The 25,608-nt window shown below is 42.4% G+C and overlaps 1 long non-coding RNA gene across 2 annotated transcripts; it reads right to left on the minus strand.

The window, feature by feature from the left end:
* Positions 1-10,772: 10,772 nt before the first annotated feature.
* LOC143351635 (uncharacterized) lies at positions 10,773-25,600 on the minus strand. 2 transcript variants are annotated; one of them, XR_013081781.1, is made up of 4 exons: positions 24,736-25,600; positions 19,115-19,305; positions 17,135-17,329; positions 10,773-11,118 (listed from the first exon to the last, which is right to left on the minus strand). It is a non-coding gene; the product is annotated as an uncharacterized LOC143351635 (long non-coding RNA). The 2 variants fall into 2 exon arrangements; XR_013081780.1 differs by lacking the exon at positions 10,773-11,118 and having other exon boundaries at positions 14,513-17,329.
* Between the last annotated feature and the right edge of the window lie 8 nt (positions 25,601-25,608).

Genomic DNA, 25,608 nt, shown 5'->3' on the forward strand with positions numbered 1-25,608 from the left:
ATCTATCCGGTAAAGTTTCGTACGAACTTAAAAAAGATCTGGATCCACCACGCGATCCAAGGTGGGAGCTCGTTAACGTATCTGATTTATTTGCAGACGTCGTACCAATCTCCTCGAGCCTCTTCAGACACGAAGTACGGTCGGAAGTAGAGAAAGTACGGTCGATCAGACGCGCATTCGAACGAACGAGAGTTGACTTCTCGCGTATCGATCGATGGATCTCGTAATTTTTTCCAACGTTCCTCGATACGATTTATCCTGTTCTTCGTTGGGTAGAGGATCGCAAGACGAACGCGTCCAGGATTCACGGACCGATCGGAAGTTGTAAACTGGGACGAAACGCGATCGGTTTGTTTTCTCGTCCGGCATTCGGTACAGATTTATGCATTCGTATAATTGGCCAGATGGCTCCCAGTTTTATTTCGGTGACACTAAAATATTACGGTATCCGCTTCCCCGTGTCATTCCACGTCTATTTTTGACCAGTAGAAGCTTCTAGGGGCGTTCGACTCCTCCGTTCCATCCACCGCGAACTTAACTTTCTTCTCCGTTCCCGGCGATCTTCCACGATATCTCCATTCAGGAGTCCGTATCTCTTGTAATTGCGCGCCATTTGCAATTCTCAATAAAAGGGGACGATCAATCGCTCGAATCGCGCAGAATAAAATTAACGGTCACCTTACGATCGCGAAAATTGAAACATTTCGATCAATTTTTAATAATAATTTTAGTAGTGATCCGTACTATAATAAAACTAAGCTTCGATTCAAGTCAGAATACGAAATTAATGTTAAATTGTGGAAGATGCTCGGTCTAAGTTTATAATTTACGAAATAACCTCTTAGTTATCATCGAAGGGAAAATAAAATGGTGAGTCCAGTTATTGAAATCACCGATGGCCCTCCCCAGGTTCAAACAAAGTTTTATTTAAATATTAATGATCCTTAGAATAATAAAACTAAGCTTCGATTCAAACCAAAGTACAAAATTAACATTAAATTGTAGAATTTGCTTAGTTTAAATTTATAATTTATGAAATCACCTCGTAGTTATCGTCGAAGGGAAAATAAAATGGCGAGTCCAGTTGTTGAAATCACCGATGGCCCTCCCCAGGTTCAAACAAAGTTTTATTTAAATATTAATGATCCTTAGAATAATAAAGCTAAGCTTCGATTAAAACCAAAGTTCAAAATTAACATTAAATTGTAGAATTTGCTTAGTTTAAATTTATAATTTATGAAATCACCTCGTAGTTATCTTCGAAGGGAAAATAAAATGGCGAGTCCAGTTATTGAAATCACCGATGGCCCTCCCCAGGTCCAAACAAAGTTTTATTTAAATATTAATGATCCTTAGAATAATAAAGCTAAGCTTCGATTAAAACCAAAGTACGAAATTAACATTAAATTGTTAATTTCGGGGAATAAAGTAAATCCAGGTGGCCCAAATCTCAACAACAAGCGAAACAAATTCTTGACGCGGGAGTTTCGAGTCTCGTGAAATCATTGTTACATTCGAAGCATCAAAATTGTCGACATGGTTGCATTTGATTAATCTCCGTGTTTCTTCAACGCCTGAAATTCAGCATGACCGGGCTAGTATACCGTGACACGCGATTAATCAGCGACAATGCTTTTTGGCATTCTTGCGAAATTCGTGTAAAATGACGCGCATTCTTCCCCCTAATTTATTCGTTCGCGTTGCTAGAGACTGTGCTACGAGCGAGGACAAAACGTCGTAAACCGATGCAAAAATATCTTCGTAACGAGATAATCTTCGATGCTGCCAATTTGTAAAATTTATTCATCGACCGGAACGGGGGTGGGGAATTCGTTTGGCCACGCTTTCGAAATTCTACGGTCACGGTGGAATCGCTTTAAACCGTTGTCGAAGAATTATAATACGGTACGGTTTAGATTGACAACGTGCAAAACGCATCTCCATTTCCGACGATAATATTTATTTTTACGCGATGCACAGTCGACTCTGGAGGCGCGCCAAACTTTGTTCCGTACGTGGAAATCGCGGAAACGATGCTCCGAAAAATATATAAACATAGGTGTATGATAGGAAACCACGAATCGAAAGCAGGAAAGCAACGAGTCGCTAATTCGACGTTTAATTTCGAAATATTTAAAAAAATATTTCATCAATTGGACCAGACTATTGCAATATTATAATGTTTTAGTATTTCTTCTACTGTGAAGAAACAGCTCAGTTAATATTTTGTTTTCTTAGCTATGTATATTATTTATTTATTCAGGGACCTAAGGCACCTAAGGGAAACCAAAATAAAAATTATACTAAAGAAAATATGACCCTTGACTAATTCACTTGCAAACGCAATTCTTTCTCTATTATAGAATCTCTAAATTCCATTGATTTCTATTGAAAAAATGATCAAAGCAAAGAAGGTTTCCGTCCCGAGTTGCGGGTGAAACCGTTCGTCCTTTGAATTAAAAATGGAGTCTCTTGGAAACCCGTAGACGATCTCGGTAACGAGGCAATTCGGGCTAATTGAAATGCACCGATCTCTTTCGTTTGGTCGACGAGGGACCAACATCGGTCGCGGCCATTGCCTATTAATATCGGGGGCGGAGGGGGAGGTGGGGGGGTATGTTTCAATTAATCGAAATAAATCGGCACGCGACGCGAGGCTGGCGCGCGTGCGTCGTAGGTAGAAACGAAGAAAAAAGAGCGTCGTCGGGGCGCTTGCGCGAGGGGCGTCGCGACGACCGCCGACGCCTTCTTGAATGAAACCGTTGCAGTCAGTTCGCATCAAGGCGTCCACCCTCGCTTCGACTTTCACGGATTTTCGAATTCTCCGGCCGAGGAACGGTCCAGTGACAATTTTCCACGGGGATAAATCTCGTTTCCGTTCGCGCATTCCCCGGTCCCGATAACAGAACCAAGGCAGGTACGATTTTTTTCCTTTTACTTTCTCTCGAATTCAAACCCACCCGCGACGATTCGCGCGCGCTCGAACTTTCGAACTTCCGCAGTCCTCGTGCCCTTTCGGGGACGCTTCGGTGGTTTCCGGTGGCTCCTCGAACGATCGAAATTGGCTACGAGATTTGAAAATAAGTGTTACGCTTTCTTTTCGCCCCCGGGCCAGAGTGATCTTTGCGTAGAATTTCGTTCCGTTTGGTGCAACACTTTTTTCGTACATTTTACACACGTCGCTTCGAGAGTTATATATAACCGTAACCCACATCGGGAAATGGGTCGTTCGGAATAGATCATCGTCGTTTGTTTAAAATTTTTTTCTTTATCCAAAATTACTTCTATACTCTTCATATGGGATTTTATAGTTTCAAAGAACATTTTTATGACAGTCTAAAACTCATTTTTCAATGTACTACCATCCGTGTCGAAGAGAAGTTTGAACACACCGACGACTATTTAACGATTTTTTTATACTCTATCGTTGGAACTTGTTTGCGTCTTGACGTTAAAAATTGTCTGACATTCCGTAAAGAGTGCTTGGAATATATTTCGTTCGCGAATAAGAAATAGAAATTTTAAATTCTCACTTATGGATTTTTAAAAGCTCACGAACGAGTATGAAATTTCTATTGGCCGTTCGTGAATGAAATTTAACTCCGATGGAAACCTCCGAGGATCCGGGGATCCGTAATTTTTGCAAACGGATATTGTTTGAGTACTAAAGATGGAAAATAATTTGAAAGTTAATTAATTGTTAGGGGACAGCGTGATAAAATCGTGGAACGAATGGGGACGCGTAACAGCAGAGAGTGAAGAAGTCATTTGCACGTGCAATTTATGCTCTCGGAGAGTACGGTTACTGTGATATACGAGGACCCTTGCATGTTTACGACGTATGTATACGCCACGAATATACGCGAATATCGCCACGGCCATGCTGAATTATTACAATGCTCCGCCATCTGCACGTCGTTAAGGTAACGGGGTCGAAGTTTGACCAACTTTGCATGAAAGAATAACATTAGATAAACGCATCAAACTCGGGACTCCCCATTTCTCATAAAATCTCTTTGCAATTAAAGATAGATTAATTTTTCAATCCCAAAAAAATTGTTTCACCGATTACCTAAACCTTAATCTCTGTCAAAATCCTGCTAAAGAATTACAGCGAAGGGTAATTTCGAATTTAGGAAAAGGCGTCGAAAGTAATGATTTCGACAAAAATATTGGTCCAGAATTTCAAACATAATCCAATGAAACTAACATCGTTATATTATTCGAAACAGTACAGAGGCTTATTTCACATTTTAATCTACCAAAAATCGATTAGTCTGACTATGACGCGCTCGATCCACTGCGAGGAGATTCGTGCTCGAACAATCGAAATCAAACAAGAAAATACGAAGTTTACGGGTTCCAGTTTTTTCAAACTTTTTCGGCGAACCAGTTTCGTCTGGATATTTTCTTTCTGGTCGATCGCGCGGCTGGTCGAACGTGTTTGCGGTTTCTGTGGCGGCAAACTCAAACAAACCGAGCGTCGCGAACGGAAACGAACAAACAATTCAGCCTTCGAGGAAAGTCAGAAGATAGGATCCTTTGACGTTCGCCGACTCCTTTTACAATCGAGCATCGCTGCCTTGAAAATAATATTAAAATAACAAGTAACCGTCGAACCGAGTTACTGGCAATAATCTTCTACCGCGAGGTTCTGCACTGGAGGATCCGAAAACGTTTCCTCTGGACGGAATTATTCATTACACGAATGTTTTTATATACATTTATACACTCCAACCAACGTGGAGTGAAAATAAAACTAGCAAAATCAAATATTGATGTAGAATTTAAAGATTGAGTGGTTGCTGTCTCCACTTTTGTCCTAGCTTTTTTTTAATTCTTACGTTCTAATAGAAAATATAGAATATTTTGTTCTATATACGTTTTAGCAATTTTACAAATGAAAGTTCTCGCTGGTCGAAATTTAAATTTCAATCCGCGTCCTATTATTAGCGTTTATCAATGGATCTGGCGTACGATTTTGTTCGACGGCCAAGTATAATTCGCTTCGCGGTGGATTGACGAAGACGATCGACCAGAAATCGGGCCAGACACGCGAACAATCGTACGATTTGATTAGGATCTGGCCGGCGCGGCTGATGTACGGTGTCGCGGCTAGAGACGTGCAAATTAGCGGGCACGGTTCACCGCTAATTGTTTGGACACTTGCTTGCCACCGGGAGAATTGTCAAGCTAAAATACGAGCTGCTCTCTCCGGGGCACTCCCCGTCGCTCATATATTCAACGATTACCACGTGACGCGCATTCGACCGCCCCGAATACGACTTCGGCCAACTTCTGGCAAACTGGGAATTATTTGTCCCCTTCGACGACGTCCCCTCTATAAAACTCCATTTTCGAACCTCTTATAAACCTCCTGTTTCATAGCAGATCAAAATAAGAGGAAATCGACGCAAAGATTGCAATAATATCAACACTTATCGATTAATCCTTTGAAAAAGAGGAATTGGTGAATTTTAATCTCACCGAAGCGTTAAAGAAATGTTAAGTCCATGATTGGGAAGGGTCGAATCTCGTGATAATTCCATGTTCGACGGGTTGACCGGAAGTTGGTCGGTGCCCGGGAAGATCCGTTTGGCAGGGGGTTTCTCGGAAAATCTAATTAAGCGACCGAAAGCGTGGCTGGGCGTCGCGAGGTTCACGCAGGAAGTCGTTCGCGGTCCGCGGTCCACTCTCGAGCATATTAAAGGTTCATACGAGGAACAGCGCGGATATGACTGAACGTTATATAAGGCGGTCTTAATATAGCGGGAACACACTCTGGATCTTAGCCACGTAGCAGCACGTAGCGGGCCTAACCTATGGACGGTGTTTGTAACCGTCGCGGATCGGGTTCGCGGTGAAGGAAGGACGCCGTGGATTACGAGTTTTCTGGAGAGAAAACGCCGAGAGAGTGGACACGCGATACCGGAAGTCATCCGCGTCCTTCGCGGAGGCCGCCCAGACGCCCCGTCGTTGGAATAGTTTTTATTCTGGAAGCAATTATTTTGCAATTTATATAGCTTTCAGTCATTTTCTCGTGTTATTTATAATCTTTCCATTAAATTTCACCTTTCACGCCCCATTATCAATGTTTATCTAGGTATCTAATTTTTGTCTAGAAGGTAGAAACAATTTGGGTCGTAGAGGCTAGAATATAAGTCATGCAATCTGCATTTTGGAAAATTTCTGTAAGAAATTGTAGCACAATCGTGAATAGCACAAACTCCCTTTAGCAATTGTTTGCCATTCTCGATTGTTATTTCACCGACGATGGAATATTGTCAGCCATCGTTGGGAATCGCGGTTGATGCAACGCGAAATTGGACCAAATCGATACGCAATACGATTTGGGTATTTATATTTAGTTACAGGGAATTTTAATTTTTAAGATTAAACGTCAATTTTCGTGTCAATATCGTCGTTCGCGTCGCTCAAGTGTCAACCTCGATTCCCTTTATTATTAATCAGATTCCCAATTCCGGGAGTCGAAACTTAATTTCCTGAGCCGAGTAAAATCTCTTGAATCTCGACAGCTCCGATTCTCAAAGGCACTGGAGAACGTTTAAAAATATCAGCCTATCAACGTTAACTTGCACTTTCCATCGCGTTATCGTGATCACAAAATTAGCACGAGTCGAAACACACATCTTGCTGAAATCTAGCGTCTATTTCGAATGCCCACTACAGACTTTTTCATTCCCGATTCGCTTTGAACTCCCACCATTTGGCGGTAGTTTAAGAAGTAGCCTAAGTAGCCAGGATCAAGACCTGCTCTTAGGGCTAAGTATAACCAGAAATTTAGTTTATTTACGATATAACGATTGTGGCCTGTTGATGAGAGATGGAAAACGAAAGGACAGCGTAGCGCTTGCGAGAGAGACGAGAGCGTAGCCCTCTGGTGGTGGCAAGTAAAGGCAATGGACTCCACGACGATTTTCCACAGAATCGAGTTCTGAAAATTAATTTGAAATAGCAATTCAACGTCAAAAAATTTAATAAACAGGCTGGCAATTAAAATATTTGATCGAGGGGTTGATTCTACTTCGAGGGACGCTAAAAAATTGTCTCTCATCGATGAGGATTTTTTGTTGAATATTTACTGGGCACGTAAAGTGTCATTTTTGAGCGTCGTCGTGTTTTGGGGGATGGTACGGTATTCTGTGCGTCGCGAGGAAACTTGTCGCGTCGTGAAAACAAACTGCTGCGGCTTCGTAAACTCGATTTCACGCGGCGTCACGCGAATTCCCGAGTTAAGGTTAACCGCGTTCGCCACACGTGGACAGAGTTACGGTTAATCCGCACGCACGGCGACGCGTCCTCGAGGGATTCTAGCCCGCGTTGACGCCCGGGGGATGGAAATTTATGATTACGAACGCAACCGAGAACTATCTGGCGGCGTTCCTGCGCGACGAATCAACGGTGTCCTCCAAATAAGTTACAACGTTGGAGTCGGAAGATTTATCCTCTCGTCGCGTACCCGGGAAACTGCATCGTCTACAAACTTTTCACGCGTTGTCTCCCTTAGCGAGCAGCGACGTGTCTTTGAAAGCTTACGATAAATGAACTCGAACTGTAAATTCTTTAATAACGATACTGACGTTAGAAATACTGAAAAACGATACAGTTAGTCGCGCTAGTATTCGTACATTGAGATATTTTGAGAATTTATATTGGAATAAATTACAAATAATTTGTCAGGGGTTGTGTCTCGTACGATGAGTGACCGCTCCGGAGGGAAAAACACGTATTCTTGATTTGTGTATTACTGTTTACATTATTATTACCTCTCTATGGGTTCTGTAATTGGGTATTACTTGAATATTAATATTAGAAAACAAAAGAAAATTACTATTGTAAATAGAAAAGTTAACACAGTGTAATAAAAATAAGATTTGGTGAAAGTAAATGGAGGGAAAATTTAGAGAAAATCATAGTGTACGAATACGAGTGGGAGTAAATTGTCCAAATGGTAGAGTTTGAAAAAATGGTTGAGAATAGAGAAAATTGCGGGTGGTCAACGACTACTAGAGGAGTATAAAATTTGCATAAATTCCTGTACTATATCGAGGAAACAAAGTTCAGGTTTGTTGGAATAGCCAAGATTGCATCCCCCATGGTTTAGAAAAAGTCCGGTTTCGCAGAAGCAAAACTTCGGTGGTCGGTCGCGGAAATTTCCCTCGGGTTTAATAAACAAAAACAAGCATCGGCGGACAGTCGCGTCTTCTACGTGTATTTTAGACTTAACGAATTGTGCCAAGATTCCGAACACGATGCAAGAGAGCCTGTAAACTCGTGGCGGTCGAATCGCCGCTCGATGTGGGAGGCAGTTAAAAGCAACAGGTATTCCATTTGCTCACCGGGCGTCGCGACGCCACTGATTGTTTTATGTGACCCCGCTTCGAGTCGTATTTAAATACCGTCCGCTACTTAATGGGTACTTGAACGTTTCCGTGGCACGCCAGGGCTTTAATTACTCGCACGGTTGTTTGAGAAGGCCCCCCTCGACTTATCGTCGAGCGAAAATTATGGAAAAGATCGAGGATTGCCAGTAACCTTCGACTCTAAATGAAGAAACGACGAGAAAAGGCATGGAAACCTAAACAAAGACTCGTAAGATCAGAAATCTTGACCGAAGTGAGACGGAAAAATATACAAAAGCTTGACGCGGGAAGTATGTTCGCGGAGGAAAGAGAAAAATCTCTAAAATCCACATCGACGAGGCCAGTCCTTTTTTCGAAGGCCAGCAGGCTGTTTGGAATTTAAATTTAGCCACTTTTCGCGCGATGGCCGCTCGCTACCGGCTACGACTTCAACAATGAATCCCGTCTACCAATTTAATCCCCGTTATATGTTATAAACGCGATCCCCGGCGACGTACAGCTACTTAATTACGGAAAATAATTTGTATATAATTACCACGGGAGCCAGGTTACTAAACGCAATTAGGTAGCTACACGTTTTCCTGACAGATAAATTATGTCCGTCGGGTACATCTATCTGGCGGTTTGCTTGCAATTAGAAACTAACGGGGACCGGGAATAATGTCTCGACCGTAATTTTATATTTTGGACACTCGTTTCCCTCTATATTAATCGACGTTAGCGCGGGAAGGAAAAATACTAAACGATATTGGCAAATTTATAACACTACTTTCTGAGTAAATCGATTGTTATTTCATTGACGAAAATTAGTTTCGCCCAACAAGGTGGAATATTATAAAGTTATCTTACAAATTACAATAGAGTGAATGAACTATTATACAGGGTGTTCAGCCACCCCTGGGAAAGACTTTAATGAGGGATTCTAGAGACCAAAATAAGACGAAAATCAAGAATACCAATTTGTTGATGGAGGCTTCGTTAAAAAGTTATTAACAATTAAATTCAAAAATTTCAAATCGTCCTGGAAAAATTATTTTTAGTTGCAGGGGTTAATTACAATCATTTTTGGTGAATAGACATACCTCCGAAATCCCAACCACTTTCGAGAAAAAAAATCGATTAGTTCCTGAAATTTTTCGGTGAAAAAAAAATTTTTCAAATCGTTCTAAAAAAATTATTTTTAGTTGCAGGGGTTAATTACAATCATATTTGGTGAATAGACATACCCCCGAAATCCTACTCAGTTTCGAGAAAAAAATTCATCACCGAAAATTTCATGTCTGACCATAGCGTCGATATGTTTCACTGAAATTTAATGCGTATCTTTAAAACATCATAACTTCTGAACGGATCGGACGATTTTAATGTTTAAAAAAGCAAACTACGCGTATTTTGATGGAGAATATGTACAAATCGCAAAAATATTCGAAAAGTTGGTCCTTGACCCCACAAAATGAGAAAAACCCCATAAAAATGGTCCAATTTTTAAACAGCCGTAACTCCTACAATTGTGAATATATTTTAATGAAACTTTTTTCTGAAGTAGAGCTCATGGGTACCTTAAAAAAGTATTACACAACTTTTCTGTAGGGCGTCAAACAAAATTACTAAAAATGAAACGTAATTCTTAAGAAAAATCAACAGGGGCCTAAATTTTTCGGCGAAAAAAAAATTTTCCAAATCGTTCTAAAAAAATTTTTTTCGTTTGCGGAGGTCAATTTCAATCATTTTTTATGAATAAACCTACCCCCGAAATCCTACCCACTTTCTAGAAAAAAATTCAGTACGGGCGGAACTTTAAACGTTAATAACTTTTTAACGAAATCTCCATCAACAAATTAGTATTCTTGATTTTCATCTTATTTTGGCCTCTAGAATCTCCCATTAAAATTTTTCCCAGGAGTGGCCGAACACCTTGTATATGTATACATTTTTTTTAAAAAGGAAATATGTATTAGACGAAATTTATTTGATAAAATTTATGGACAATTTTGCAGACTTCTTTTTAGATTTCTGGCGCTATATCGAATGAATCGATGGGCGAATGAGCACGAAAAATCGAGGAAATCCGATCGAACGGGCAATTTTCTCGGCGCAATATCCACGCGAACCGTTTTCCGATCCGGTAAAATTATCCTCGCGTCCACTTGTCGACGCGTGTCAACGAACGTTAACAAGTATATGGACCATGACTGCCACCCGCGGTTTCGTGGCATGGTGAAACGTCGTCGAAGGAAAACGCGATGCGATCCAATTATCGAAATGATGCGTGTGCACGCGTCCGTCGTGGGTGGTCCAATTAGTGGCCGCGAACACGTGCGCGGCAATTCGAGAAAAGGCGTCGATTCGACGGAGGAACTCTATCGGGTACCCCGTGCATCGCAAATTAACAAACACGAGACTGTAAATTGAAATACCTCGTCGAACGAACCGTAACGTATTGAACCCTATCGATAACTTGGATTATCGGTAATGTTTTCTTGTTTTGGATTAAGACAAATTTATATTTCTTTACTATAAATGAAGAAGAGCTTGTAAAGCTTATGAATTTAGTCGTTTTTGAAACTGGTGGGAGTCCATTGTTTCATACATTGTGACATTTGAGGGTTCATATGCGAATAAATTAGAAATAAAACTTATCAATGCTCATACTTCGTTGGATACACTGGTCACTGTCCGATCACAGAGGTGCAGCTGCATTGGGCACCGTGCAGTGTGGGATGGGTGACCGTTCCTGAGAAAAAACAATGGTATTATTAATTTGTTCTGTCAATTATCAGTTAGGTAATTGCTTGTCTGTTAATATTAAAAAACAAAACAAAATACTTCATAAACAGAGAAGTAATTACAGTGTAGTACAAATAAATGAGAAAGAACTTCTATCGATCACAGGAATAAATAAAAGAGACTCTATAATAAATAATACAAGGATAAACAAAAGAAGAAAGATCATTTGAAAATGTCTCCCTGAGAGATACAAGAGGTGTAAACACATGGTTCGAGCAAACTACATGACGGAAGAGAAGGGAGTTTTTCAACAAAAATGTGTATATCGAGTTACGCGAATAAACATGGTTGGAGGGTTGTTGGAGTCGCTGTATCGCGCTATTAAGGGCACTTTGCAGGATCGACTGTGCAAATACGTATTTCTGTTCGTGAGCGTGTCTCACTCTCCGTGGGCCGTTTCATCTTCGTTGGATCGGTTATATATCATCGCGTGCGCGGCGTTTAGGCGACGACGCTCGAGGCAGAGACACCGTGCGTCGAGTGAAAAAGGTAAGACGTAGAACAGAGAGAGGAGGGGGAAGAAGAGAAGAGAAGAGACTTGCAGAAATCGGACGGTGTTCGTTTTGGACACCGTGGATCGTCCGACTGGCAGGAGTGTTGGCCGAGGGTGTGTCTTTTTCCGCTTTGCTGCCGCTGAGATGGAGTCCGCCAGCAAAGGGGAACAGGCCGACCCTCCCGCACCAACTAAATAATATTCGACGACAGTGATTTATCGGGGACACCGTCGCCCCGGAACCGACGCAACTTTCTCTTCGATATAAATCTCGTCAATCCGGTAAGTCAGTTTTAAGGTCGAAACGACCACCGTTTCTTTCGCGCTGGCTCGCGTTCAGCCGTTTGTCCCGGCTACGAGCGGCGTCGCGACGCCGTTAACGGTTGTTTTGCTGCACGGGTAATTTAGGGCCGTGGAAAAACACCGTCTCAACCCCGGTTCGAACGCGCCGCTGGTTATTAGACGCCCAAACGAGCGAGACGAGTCCTTTATCCAACGTCCAGCGAGGACGGGTCTATTTTGACCCTTACGAACTTCATCAAAATTTGTTAAAATAAAGAATCATAATTATAAACTTACGAACACTCTAAACCTTACGCTGGGACGTGGCACGAACTTCAGAGTCGGGTCAAAGTGCAAGGGTGAAACTCGAAATATTTTTCCTGCTATTTCACTGTGTAAATAGTATATTCAGCCACTATGTCTAGATCTCGTTTCGAGTCAAATGTATTTAATACGTCGAGTCGGGTATTCGTATCGACAGCGTGATACGGTGACGGAAAAATTGCAAACGCGAACGTAAAAATTTATTTTGTTTGCACCAAGTATTTTTTGGGCACGTAAATCATCGAGATCCGCCGATTTATTAATCCACGACCATAATTTATACGTCGAAACGTAGGAAAATACGCGACGCCGACGCGGTCAGTAATTTAAAAATATTTATTATCGATGCATTTTTTTTTGTATTATTATTATTGCAACTCATACTGAAATCATTGTTCAAGAAGAACCGCGTCACGCTTTATTTAAAAACGAAACCTTCGAAGACGTGAGACTGTTGGACGTTCAGCGCGCGAAATTATCGAGGCACGCGACGGATAAACTGTTGTCTTTTTCCTCGATAAATTTCACCGTTGCGCGTTAATAGAACGACGGTTATTGCCGTTACTACATTTTCACGCGGATCGCGCGATCCTTGTCGTTAATAAATTTCGTTAGTGCAAGTTTAATGGCGAGGAAGTTGAAGATTCTGGACGTGCACGTCGGTCATTCGATCTTATTTTCAATTAAAATAATTTCAGAGTTACTACACAATTCCAGTCACATATGGGGCATGTTACTATTAAACTAAAAACACCACTATTTAATTTCTCGTATCGTTAAACAATTTTAGAATAGAAAAATATCACTGGTAAGAAATCTCATCCTTCGTCTCCTGTGGTACCAAAATTTTTCGATAGAAATTTTTGCACTGTTAACATTTTGACTATGGTGGTCACCGGTGACCGACACTCGAAACAATGTTCCAAAATCGTTCGCAAAGAAGGAGACAATTTATGTAAAACAGTAAATAACACTACTGTTGTTAGGAATGCTGAAAATATATCATCGAATCACCGAGTATTATTGTTTTCTACGCTATAATTAGAAGAAATGTGAATATATTGCCAGCTGGAATCGTTCTATAAATTCGATAATATCACACTACCACGTTCCACGCGTAAGCTGGCAATATTTTTACCTGCTGCGAAATACCGGCGAGCCATTTTTTATTTTCCGGCGATCCTCCGCCTTCCTCGTAACCCACATCTAATTTCGGCATCCGCGTCCGGCTTGTTTATCACTCTATTAATATTCTCGTGTTTTCTGCGTGTATCAGTCCTTGGTCACGCTAAACCATTGGGAAAATTGCGCGCAAACGGTATTGGCGTCTCCATCGATTTCAAATGCATTCTAATCAAGGTGCATCGAGGTGCATCCTGGATAAATTCACGTTTCAAACATCTGTGGGAACACGAATTTCTAATTCACAGGCTCGTCGAGAATTTGTCGAGAAAGATATTTCGTTAAATCTAACATTAATAAAGAATCATCGTTGAAATGTACGAAGTAAACTGTCGAAGATGGAAGTATAGACGTGGGAGTAGAAATATAAAAAACAGAGCGATGGATTCCCCGATGGTTGTTAGAAATTGAGGGAACACACGGCGCCGTTTCGAGCACTCGTTTGTTATTTCGATCGGGTTACGACGCCCCGTGTTCGTTCCATCCTATCGGAAGCGTTCAGGTTCGCGAAATTTATGGAAACACTCGATCGAAATAACGACGTCTATATCCATGATGGGCGTCGCTCGAGCGTGTAAACGAGAACGATAAAGAGGCCTCTTCTTATTGGATTAACTAAGAAATTAGCGCGAACTGTCCGCCTCTTTGACGCGTATTTTCGTCGGAACATTAAGAGACAAGTGGGACTTACTCGACGCGTGTTTACTCCTTTGCTGTTCGAGCAACGCGTGAAATCATTAAAGACAAAAAAAACAGAATGGAGTACAAGTGTCTTCTACGACACGTACCTCGAACTAAATTAAACTTTGCTTCGGTTTACGTGCAATCGTGTGACGTATGCAAACAGGGGCATTTGTACTTTACGTATTGTCACATCTTTTTCAACTCTAGTTTCTTCGTTTGGTCGAAATTAATTATAGTTTAACACCTGACATTTTGCAATTGCGATGCTAACTGGTACTGTTTAATTCTTTTTAAATATAAAGCAAAATTTTAAATATAGTCGAATAATACGTATGCAGAATCAAGAAGCCAAAAACAAATTAATTATCAATCGTAAGATTGATTTCGCGAGTTATATTTACCCTTTGGTCCGACAGGTGTTTAATGTCCGTTCATTTTCAGTCGGGGGGCGAGGTTTAGTGTCGTTCGCTATACTAGTCTGATTAACAGTCTGTAAACAGAGTCTTTAATATCTCGGGTACTGGTCGGAATCTGTTCTCGTCTGACAGGGAACGTTGTTCACGACCACCGATGTAACGATATTAGTAGGACCGCCATCGCGAAACGAGGCTCGTTTTGTGTGCAGATTATTCGCGATCTGCTGTTGCGTTTGGCAACGATCGCGGTTTGCTCAGCTGCCACGATTAGACAATTGGATTTCGCTCGATACGTTCTAATTGATTCCCAATTCCCTGTTACAGACTAATGATGTCTAATCCAGACATCATCAAGAATCTTCCAAACTCCCTATGGCGATCGTGAGATCTTCAGAAAACATTGCGTTTAATTCTAAAAAAAATTAGTGGTCTTTTGTCTCTTTCAGGTGTTTCTTCGAGATCGTTCCTCGTTCCTTGAATTAAGTTACCGCTATAATATATTAATGTTTATTTAATATAGATAATTTGTGTTTGCAACGCGTCGAAAAACGACCGTCAAACGTCGGACGCTTTTCGAGGTAAAAAATTGATGGGGAAACCTGTTCCGCCAGTATTTCGGATGCTGACCGGCAGTTATGCGAACATTGTCGATTTAGACACGGTTGTCGTTCCGCTGGATATCTCGAGGACAGATTCTGCTCATTATCCAGCCGGAAGGGGGACAGACGCCCTCGCTTGACAGAGACCGATGTTGGTGTAAAGCGTTTTGCTTCGGACCGCGTGTTAGCCGTCGCTCACTCTCGCTCGCCTCCCTGTGTTTCCTTTCGCGAATAGTCGTAAATTATGAGCTGCTTCTGCATCCAAGAAATTCGCTGTCTGGTTAAAGACTGGAAGCAACTACGCCTAGGCCGTCCTCCGTGGAATCCGATCCCGCCATCGTCGAAGCATTTTATCAGAAAGATTCGAAGTACGTGCAAATGCGATCATTAAAATGCCGCGTGGCTCGCGTGACGGTCGAAATAGCCAAAATTACCCTGTTACGTTTAATCTCTGTTTCCGTTTCGTTAAAAACGACTGTGGATATTCGCCTGTGAGTTATAGAGCGCCCGTGAGTCTCGTGGATTAGAAGAGTGGTCGAGTCTGCGTCTTAAACGCCTAAATATTCGAGACATGGCATCCTAATAGATCCTGGCTTAGACGCTGAGATATTGGGCGACCGCTTGCGAGAGAACGGTCCCTCTAGCGGCGAGTACGGGAGACGTTGGTCCCCACCAAGTGTAAGTGTAAGTGTTCCAGTATTTATCGGGACCAGTTGCACATCAATTTGGAAAATACTTCCAGGTAGGCGACGTTGTTACGTCTCTCGCGAAGGAACCGTCTGCTTTATGGTTTCCCTTGATACGCGTCCGATGTCGTTAACGTTAATGGGGTATTCATTCCTTTCACTTACCAACGCGGTCGAAGGATCGTTCATTTCATCCCTTTTGCTATTTTCGACGCGCGACCGGCATTCACCGAGCAAGTCCATAAAACGGATCGTAAACTTGTCGAATATAGAATGGCGTCGTTTACGCGTCGTATGAAAAGGACGTTTCATTCGACGAACAACGTTCGGGAGGCAGGAGGAGAATAGGACAAACGAGATTCGTTCGCGCATCACCATTCAACGCTCAAGCGGCTCGCACAATGCTCACCCCGAGTGAAACGTAATTAATTTATCGTCTTGTCACGCTATTTTACCCACAACTGGGCACGGTAACGACCCGCGTCGAAAATGATTATTCGAAGAAATCGCGAGCCCCGGTCTCCCGAGGAGATTCTACGCGAACTTAAATAATCAACTGCACCGTTTGTTATATCGAGGCGCGAACAATGGGAGGCCACGTTTCGTTCTGGATCATAATTTTTGTTAAATGCTATATTTTAAATGCCCGGGTGGTCGAAGGAACTTTCAAATATGAATCTCGAAACGTAAACTAATTTTCTCTAAATGTATGGTCGAGATTAACTTAATAAAGGCTAGTAATAGACTAGGATCGTGCTCTGTAAGCCTAAATTGTATATTATTTATTGTATTTTCAATGCTACATGGTTCCAGACGACCGTACCGGGGCCTGAAAAAGAGGTCGAACCGTTTACGGTTTAATGGACGTATAAAGTATGTTTGCGAGGCTATAAAGTCTTTAATTTAGCATATGATACACATTTGACGAAGTATGCGAGCACACGCGATCGTAAACATATGCACTTCGTCCACAGAATTATTTGCAATAGTAATTCGCTGCGTCTTCGAGCAATGAAAATTCTAGTAGAATCAGGGCTGTCGCTGGTCAGACAGAATTTAATTCCCGAGCTTTGATATCCGCACAGATGGTTCCGAGAAACGGTATAACGTGCAGGAATTCACTTTCGCTATTCGTAGACGTTAACTAACCATAAACTACTGTTTATCGTTGCTTTTGATAATTAGAACATTCGAAAATAATTAGAAAATAGACACGGATATTTGTATATTAAATAGAGTAATATTCTCATTAAGCACGTATCGTGTGTGTGTGGTATTTAAAGTATCCAAATCTTACCTTCATTCTTTATTGTAACGTGTGGGTACCTGATGCTTCCCGCACTCGCCAATAGAGGGCTACGCTCAACCCTTCTCTCTCGCGAGTACTATATATACACTCAACTGACCATCGCATTTAAGGCAGAGTCAGCTAGAGTTGCTTTGCCGACGAGTCTCTTCTCCTTTCCAAGCCGCCGCATTTCAAATATCGAATCTGAAACAAAAATTCAGTCTTTTTAGTCTCTGCTCGTTCTCAACAGTAATTCCACCCAAAACAACCAGATTCCCAGAGACGGGGGGGGGGGGGGGGGGGGGGGCTTATACTATCTTCAGTTTCGTCCATGTTCGCTGCCAAATAACTTAACTTGCTAGCAAATTATCGCCGCGAACAAAGAGCCACCCGGGGATGTCAAATGACGACCGATAATTCTTTCCTGACAAATGACAACGGCCGCGGGAGTATTTGTCATTCTCCCGTTGCGCGACGACCACGGAAAAGCATCCAAGTTTTCTCTCCCAATCACTGTCTCGTGCCACCACCTTCGCTCGCGCGGAATTCCACCGAATCCCAAAGAGTCCTCGAATTCTCCCGCCGCCCCGTTCGAGTCTCGACGCTTCGTGATCCCCCGGGCCCCGAGTCTTAATCGAATCTTTAAACGGCCCTCCGGCTCGCCATATTCGTGGACGTCGTTAGGCGAGAGTGCAGCGGCGGGCGCTAGTTTATCAATCATTCGAACCGTGCAATTACAAACACGCGGTTTCCCCCCGTGTCTTTCGCCTAACGCGCGGTCGGAAATTTACTTTATCGCGACACGCGGTCCAGCCGGCAGCGTGTTATGCATTGTTGGAGGGTGGTCGTCGGTCCGCGAACCGCATACCACGGGTCCCCGCTGTTTTGCTCGTCGCGACAGTCACCGACGTGTCTCCTTCTCGCTTTCAGCGTTTCGTCGTTCCGCGCGTGACATACGGGACACTGACACGGCGGACGCACACGCGGAAAGCGAAACCCGTCGCTTCTGTACAATGTCGCCAAACGGTAGAATTATTCACGGACGAACGCTGTCGCCCTCGCGCCTGGTAACCGGCTCGTTTAAAGATACGACCGGGGCACTTCGCTGCTAAGTCCACGTGCATTACCCGAAACACGGATAGGCGACGAGTGAGCCAACTGGGGGATACTTGAGAACGTTTTATTCGCGAATATTAGCGCGTTTGATCTTTCGACACGGTGGCGGCGTATCGCCGCCATGTTGATCCGTTTGGCGCGTGGGACGCTTACGGTTTTATATTCGTAAAAAATGATTGGATGACGGAAGAAATTTATTTTTATAGTAAGATAAATCTTATAAGTAAAGTTCGAATATCGAGCATCAACTTTGATTTGTACCTCTGGTCTAGTTAGGCTAAAGTTACGATTCGCTCGAGTATTACGCTCGCTTGCACTTCAAACGTGCTACAGGATTGATTTACGCTAATCTTCGCTCGCTCGTAATCGCAGACCGCGGGTTATGTTTGCGAATAAAACTCGCGATTGTCGGGGTTGTAAATTCTAAAGGCTTAAGATTAATTTTTTCTAACGAAAAATATTCCAATGGAATTACGGAATACAATTCTATTTCTGACGAGGACGGGTTTAGGTCACGTTTGATGTTTCGATTTTGATCTTTCTGCAGATTTGTAGAATACGATATCGGTTATATCGAGAGATACAGGTGGCCGAGAATCGTAATTCATTTTTCGATACAAGCTTTCGCTTATTCGAAGAGAAAGGTGACAGAAACGGCCCTTAAATCATCATTTTGTCAATGTTGATTTTGAATTGCTACCTACTCGGGATAAACTTCCCTCTGTTCGTTGATTTACGAGTCCTAAACGTCGTTTGTCCTTTGCTCCGACGGAACAGAGATTAGACCAACGCGCACCGATGGAATGAATCGCCGAGCTTCGCGTTCCTCTTTTTGTCCTTTTTATTTCGCAGTCGTAAAAATGATTTACGCACCTTCGAGAGTTAGTGTCCCAGGTACTTGTTTTGCTGTCGTTCGAATGGCTTCCGATAATATTCGTCAACCGTTCCGCGAATTTCCTAACGTCCCAGGAAACGATACGATCCTGTTCCTGGAAGCTTTACGACCCTGTCCATCGAAACGTAATAAAGATCCGCCATCGACGTCCTCGATGATTCTTGGAAAGCTATAAACATTACCAAACGTGCTAACTTTTAGTTAAAATATTTAATTTTTCCTTTTTGCAACGAGTGTAGAAGATTATTAAAAAATAAAAATGAAGAGAAATTTTTAAAAAAATTGATGCATCAAAAATGTTCGATCCTGTAGCTACTAATGATTGCTAACGAGTTATTAAGGAAATAATGTGGACTCTGGTGGTCGGAAAACGGTCATCTAAGGGTTTAGATAACGGTCGCCCCGATGATTTCCCTGTAAGTCGTAAATCTTGCGGTACTTTAGGTTGAACCGTCGACCGGACAGCGGTAAATCATCTTTTTCGGAGCAATTGCTTGCTTCCCACTGAATGAAGTATACACAGTGGTGGCGACAAAGATAGATCGTGTATCCATATTGTTGATACGAGAATAGCAATTTTACTGGGGCACGAAACTTGCACTTCGAAGTCAGAGAGAAAATTTACGACGACACGCGCCCCCTCGATTGAAAATTATATTTCGGAAAAGATTTATTATAAACGCGCCTGATCGCGGCCGAATACCTGTCGCGTTTAACTTACCTTCGAAAAAAGACCATTCTCAACGATTCTTAACTATTTTGGTAAAGTTCATTTAAGAGGAAACAATTAAATATTTTTAAAAATATGCAACACCCTTAATGGAGGATTTAGAAGAGGCCAAGAGGGGGAAACCTCCCCCCCTTGAATTCTTGGACAAAATTTTAGCTATAATAGTTTGTAAATATGAAATGGAAGTTTCTAAAATATCTTCGTTATTTTTTTAGGTTTTTATTGGTCATTTATTTAAGTATTAAGGTACGCTTGGTGCGCTAGCTGGCTAATAGGGACCGCAACCCTATCCTCGTAGAAAAATCTTGGAATCCGACCAACGTCTCCAGCCACTAAATCACCCCGGTCTTTGCGAAAGAATTCGAGATCGACGCCGGGGATAAGCTTTTTATTTTTACTCGCCGCCAGCTTCGATGTAACGACCGAGTAATTTCGCGGGCATAATCTTCGAATAGAAAGAAGTATCTCGCGCGTGACGTATCGGATCGCATCCGTGTCTAATTTTACCGCGATCCACGCGGCGACACTGTTCTTTTATTCGATCGTACCTCGCGCGGAATCAAAATTTTTCGGGCGGTGATTCATTTTCGAGCGCGCCTTCTGGTTTAGAAAGTCAAAAATAACTGTCTGCGAACATCTTCCTCCGATACTGTCGATAATAATACCTCTTTGAAACGTTACGCTAGGTTTAGACGCAGAGATTTAAATTATTTCTTAAAGACTCTCTTAATGGCTAATCTGAGAAGACTCCTTAAGACCTAATCGTCACTCAACGAGGGCTTCCGCTTTAAGCACGGCACAGATCGTCCTTAGTTTCCTCCGTGTAAGCAATCGTTTTGTTTACTGGGGGGAATGAATCGTTCGCTATTCCCTATCCGCACCGATCATTCTTGTTCCACAAAAATAGCCCACGAACCTGCCTCGAACGTGTTCGGGGAGCAACGATTTTTCCGTTATCGGTGAAAGTGGTCCAGTTTGGGAACTGAAAACAGAAATTGTAAATGAACGAGGTGTATAGAGGGTGATTTCAACAACTGGGTCAGGCTGCAGCTGTGATCCAAGTTAGATACTGGTTAATGTTCGCATAAAACTCGGCTATAGCCTGGCCCAGTTAGCGCAAACATCCTGTACATTTAAAACGAAAACTGGTAGAGGCAAAGGATAAAAAACATAGTCTTTGGACAGATTACGAGGAAGTGGTCGGGGAGAACGTGTCGAAAATGAAAGTCGTTTCGAGCGAGAAACTATTTCCGTCATGGCTGTCGTGCCACCCCCGCCGTAGTCTCGCGCCATAAGGGCTCTCATAAATATCATCCGATGGCTTTGGTCGCGGTTGTCGACGATGCGTGTCGTCTTCGTGATTTTCTAGGCGAAACTGCAACCGTGGACGCGGTATTCGACTGATCGGAGTGTCGAAAAGGGCGTTCGAGACGTTGGCCCAATCAGAATTACGAGGGGGCGGCGGATTTGGCTCGAAATTCTGGCAGAGAACTGTTTCTCTTGGAGGTAGGGGAGGCTTAAAATTCTATACAATTTTTTGGAGCATTGGAAATTATTTGCTTATTCTATGTTCCGTTCTAGATGATCTTGGACCACAGAAAATACAAAGGACAACTCCTCAGGTAAGCTGTATATTCTAGGTGCACGAATAACTGTGAACATCTACGAAAGCTGCAACACTTTTTTCTGACGTTATACACATTAATTTAGTAATTATTTTATAAATGTATTCCGATTAAATCCAACAACTAGAATCCACAAGAATTGTATAGACTGAGAAACGATAGAACGGGAGTTCTATTAGAACTGTTGACGATTTTAGACTAGAATCTACAGAATTTTACATAAATTTCCAAGAGAAGATTGATAAAGGATCAGGACCGAACAAGATGCAATAAAATTGTGCGTAAAGCACGTGGAAGATACAGCGATGGCGCAGAGGAGATATGGGGGGGGGGGGGGGGAATAAACAAAATTCCGTGCATCGTTCGTGGGAATGCGGCAGCCCAATTTCTCGCGTTCGTTGGGCAAGTTATTCCGTCGCGACGGAAGAGTATCTGTCGTTTATTGCCACAAACGTGGACTCGTTATTGCCCCGTGGGACATATATCGGGGATCGTAAAGATCGCGCGATCGACCCGCGATCTTGAAACGCAAATTTATCGCTGGTACCGCGGATTTCCCGCTCGTGTTTTCCAGCCCGTGTGCAAACCCGTAGAAAACGAACGACGCCTGAGCGTGGGTGCGTGTTCCGTGGCAGTTGGCGTCGCTCCAACGCGTGTTTCTAGCCGCTCGAACGAAGAAATGCGACACACGTTTCGTCGGGACGACTTTGTCCGCGGATCTCGCGTAAGTCTCGGCGCATAGCCACGTAACAAACTTTACGCATCGAACGCGATTGAACCGCGACTCGTGAGCCGCATGTGGCACACCTAGACAGTTATCGCTGCTGTCTTTATACGCTTTATTGAACCCAAGTACCGTTTGCAAGTAAAAAATCAACGCCCAATAAAATGAACACGAAACACGATTACCGTGTACAAACCGAATTTTATTTATTTATTTATTCTGTAGGTACGAATCCCTAAATACATATTGTGTTTTCTCCAGAAATCAATGAAGACATCGACTTTGTCATCTCTATATTTTTTTTTAATTAGCGATCCAAGGGGTAGAGAATCCTTTTAGAGCAGTTGTTATCGCTGTAGTTGACACACAAACACACAGACACACGCATATTTGGAGCGCATTTTATCGGTCACAGACCAAGACTATCGACACGATAGTCGATCGCGATCGTCGACGTCGCTTTTTTCCGCGAACGCTCGCGAACAGGTGATCTCGAATGTTTACGATTTCGGCCATTGGCTCGGTGACCGATCGTGCACCGTATTTATCCTCGAGCTCGATTACGTTTCGCGAATCTAGCACAACAGAACCTCGTTTCTTTCGTGCGTGGGCATGTCGTTGACCTTTGTTCAAAATTACGAAACTCGATCGCATTTTTACGAAACGTTGAGGATCGGTGAATCGTTCGAAAGCAGACCCGCGGTACTCCAGTTTCCGAGGACAGAAGAAACAAGCAAAGAAACGTAAGTAAATCGTTGAATGGAATCAACGATCGCTCCCGTTGTTTCTGTCTGGCGCATTCCGCGGCTCTTGAGTGCTTTCCAGCGCGAGGAATTCGTAAATATTTCGCTCGCACGCTAAAATAAAGTCTTTCGCGAAGTGCATCGGGCCTCGCGAGGCCTCGCTGGCTGATTCATCGATTGTTATACGCGAAACGGAACACTCTTTCGCTGGTAAATTTCCTCGGTTCGCTTTAAAATATTACTCGAGTACCGTGGTTGCCAGCGAAATAAACAAATAACAATTTGTCAGCCCGGAAGCGATGAAGGAAAAAATCAATCGATTTAAACTGTTGGGGGTATTAGATCCAGAGTGACCCATTTTCGGATGTGTTTCATAAATGAGTATGAATCGATTAAATTAAATATGTAGGTCGTAAACCAGGCGCGAAGCGACGTTAGAATCTCACCATCGAGTCTTTCGAAATCGTTTGTGATTTTATAAAACTTTATTTCTAATACAAGGTCGGAAAAACGAACGTGATCGCGTATTTCTAATTTCCTAAACGAGTATCGTTGAATGGACTGTTTTAAAAATCGTGTGCAAATATGGCGATAAAAATCAGAACAGGTAATTGTAATTTATTCGGTAGTTATAAATAATTTATCAACGTAAGCAGTAAATTTACTTATCTAAAACTACCATATTTTGTAACGTATGTATTTCGTTCGAACGTACTTTTACGACTTTAGTAAAGGTCGACGCGTTGTGCAGTTTAAAGGTACGAGTAAAATATGGTAAATGTATATCTTGTTTTGTACTTTATGGCCTCCTTAGCGAGTTGAATTTCGTTTCCAGTTCCGTCTTATCTCGGTAGTTGCACGCGATATACGCGACCGCGCGCGCGATACGATTTCATGTTCGAAGAATTAAATCGGTTCTACCTCGTTTCGCGATATTTCGATCTTAATTACGGTTCAGATCGATCCCAGGAGGCTTTGCTCCGAGCATCGTGGTAATCACGACATACTTAATGACGCAAAGATACGTTTGATCAATATTACGCCCATATTCTCGTTCCACTTAAATCTTGGCAACTTACGCGACGGCTGCAAATGCAACGCAAGAGACCAGCTCGCTCGAGAATCGCACGCGATACCGCCATATTGTTACGTTAACAGGATACACATCACTTTACCAGACTTGGACAATAATCAATTAAATAATTAATCGTAATTAGCATCAACCGTAATTGCAAATTGCGGATTGATAGAACTCGATTGCAATTAACACGTTTGTTGCCAGTTTTCCGTGTCTAGAGACGTCCTCGACATTTGTTCGTAATTGAATTAATTGTTACGCAATGTATACACACAATTCGTACGTTGATAAGAAAATCTACACACGCGAATTTATTTAAACAAGAATATCGTCGCAGTGACATAATTACGTATTATAAATACAAAATACGAACGACAGCAGTTCTCAAAGCTGTCAATTTTTGAACTCTGACAATGACCTTGGTTCGAACACGGCCATAACCTAAATGGGTTTCTTTACCAAGAATAACGAGTAATACTGAAAAACTGATGTATGCTGGAATCCCACTATATTATCAAGTATTCCTTGACTTCTTTTATATTTCACTGACACAAATATTCACGAATTCATTAATAACCAATAAAACATTTTCCTATTCCGTTTTTCATAAGACTGCACATCGAAGCAAATACACAGAGTACTAATGATATCACCATAACTCTAAGATGTCTAATCAAAATTCTGTATCGAGTTACTTACATATTTGTCGTTAATAAGCGGACCTTAAATATTTCTTGCTGGTTCCTGTTCCGTCCATCGATAGAAAGTTGCTTCGAAGTATTTAAAATGGCGCGATGAAAATACACTTGAACCGCCATCTGGAGTTCGTTGCTTCCTGCATCGAGCAGCAGTAAATTGACAGTAGCGCGCAAAAGTCTGTTTATTTACGTGCTGTCGATGATCAATTGATCGCAAAGTCGAATCCACGACCGATATTTACTAAGTGTGTAATAACAGATCAAGTCACGTGACAAATTTAACTCAGTGAATAGTTTCTCAACTGACCGCCATCCATGAGAAGAGGCCGCTAAACTCACCTCCGAATTTTCACGTCGGTATGGCAGTCAGATTCGGCCGCGAAAGTCCATAAGGTAAAAAGTCTATTCATATACCTCGTCTGTGCTTATATCTTACATAGGTCGGAAAGTAAAAATGCTGGGGCAATCGAGACTTGGAACCGTATGCCGATTATCGAGGTTGTATTTCAGCTGTTTCTCTTTTACAAGAGCAAGAAGGAAAGGCTCCCGCTAGCGTTCTTTATCGTTTTCCCGAAATTGTGCGAAGTGTCGAGCTCACGTACACATGACTCTTGCGGTAGTATATACATGCCTGCTATCCCCACCATTCCGTTAGACGCTAAGGAAGTTCGTCGTCACTATTGTCGATTTCGATGCACTCAATTATGTCTGATCTGGCCACACTGTTCAGAATGGTATATGGCAATAGCAAGCAGCACCCTCTGGTTTCTTCAGGCAACCGCGTATCTGGTGGTATTACCATTTCTGTGCAGAGAATAGCAAGCTGTAATACCGTCCTACCGAATCGGCGAGGTCACGTGCCGTGTTTAGCCCC

The sequence above is a fragment of the Colletes latitarsis genome, chromosome 2 (genome assembly GCF_051014445.1).
Source record: "Colletes latitarsis isolate SP2378_abdomen chromosome 2, iyColLati1, whole genome shotgun sequence".
Taxonomy (NCBI): domain Eukaryota; kingdom Metazoa; phylum Arthropoda; class Insecta; order Hymenoptera; family Colletidae; genus Colletes; species Colletes latitarsis.